The sequence below is a fragment of the Mus pahari genome, chromosome 4, assembly GCF_900095145.1.
Source record: "Mus pahari chromosome 4, PAHARI_EIJ_v1.1, whole genome shotgun sequence".
Taxonomy (NCBI): Eukaryota; Metazoa; Chordata; class Mammalia; order Rodentia; family Muridae; genus Mus; species Mus pahari.
Window position 1 is genome coordinate 86,627,905 of NC_034593.1, and position 1,251 is coordinate 86,629,155.

The 1,251-nt window shown below is 50.7% G+C and overlaps 1 non-coding gene across 1 annotated transcript; it reads right to left on the reverse strand.

The window, feature by feature from the left end:
* Nucleotides 1–706: 706 nt before the first annotated feature.
* Nucleotides 707–778, reverse strand: Trnah-gug. The gene has a single exon. It is a non-coding gene; the product is annotated as a tRNA-His (tRNA).
* Nucleotides 779–1,251: the final 473 nt, after the last annotated feature.

A 1,251-nucleotide genomic window follows, 5' to 3' on the forward strand; every position in this document is an offset into this window, starting at 1 on the left:
CTCGCTCAAAGAGAGAGCAAGTGCTCAATATGCCCTAGCCCTTAGGATAGCTGCCCAGTGTGCTTACAAGCAAACACACACACACACACACACACACACACACACACACACACGCACACACACACCACAAAAGCACCAAATGAAGGAAGGACTGATAGCCAGGCCAACAGCAACAGAGTTAAAATGGATGACAGTGACGTGGCAGGGAGGGAGGCGGCAGGGTGAGGAGAGAGTACATTCAGTCATGTGACTGCTAAACAAAGTTAGGTGGGGGAATGGCACTGGCCTTTAAGTGCTCCAGAGGTCCGGGCAAAAGGCTGAGGCTGAGGTAGGCACATAATCTGTGAGTTCTGAGTGCATAGGGGCACAGTAAAGGAACTGCAACAGGACCCCTCCATGGTTTGGTTAAGAGGAAGGCTTTTATTGTAGTTAAAAGAGAAACTACATCGAACTATATATGCAGTGAGTAAAGTACTGTAGGAAGCCGAGTGTTGACCACTTCTTTCAATATCTAAGCAGTTATTTCACTTTAAGTGAAATAATCTTTAATAATTGCATGTTAACGTAAAATTGTTATCATCCTGACACCACATATCCCAAAGCAGCTGAGATGTGGCAAATACTGGAACATCGGAAATGAAATGAGGAATATTTGCGTTCCGTCCAGACGGCAAAAACAAAAGATCGCTGGGCAGAAGGACGATAGTGCCGAGACTCGGATTCGAACCGAGGTTGCTGCAGCCACAATGCAGAGTACTAACCACTATACGATCACGGCAAGCCACACGCCCAGCGACAGGGCTGGAGTTCAGAATACTCAACACTAAACTATCGCGCCCCATGGTCCCAAGAAACTACAAAGACCCGCTGGGAGCTGCAGTCTAGTAGCCCGCTGCCCTCATCTCATCCTTCTGCCCCTCTGCTTCCTGCAGAGCGCCTGGGAGGGGTATCTACAGGCCAGCGGCTTGCAGGTCTAGGGGGACCGGAGGCGCCTACTGGTCTATGATGGTTTTCCCTGCTTCCCGGCGGCCTGTAGTAGAGAAGGCGGCCGCAGTGGCTAGTGCTGAGCCTGAGATTTCTCGAGTTAGCTGAATGATGAAGGCCGCTGCTGAGAAGGCCCTGGGCCCACCCTACTCTTATGGATGCTGTTTTCCCCAGGGTGATAAACTACACCTTCATCACGGTCCTCTCGGCTGTGGCTGGAGCATCTCAGGAGTGGGTAAACCCCGTGGTGTCTTTTCAAAAAGCTGG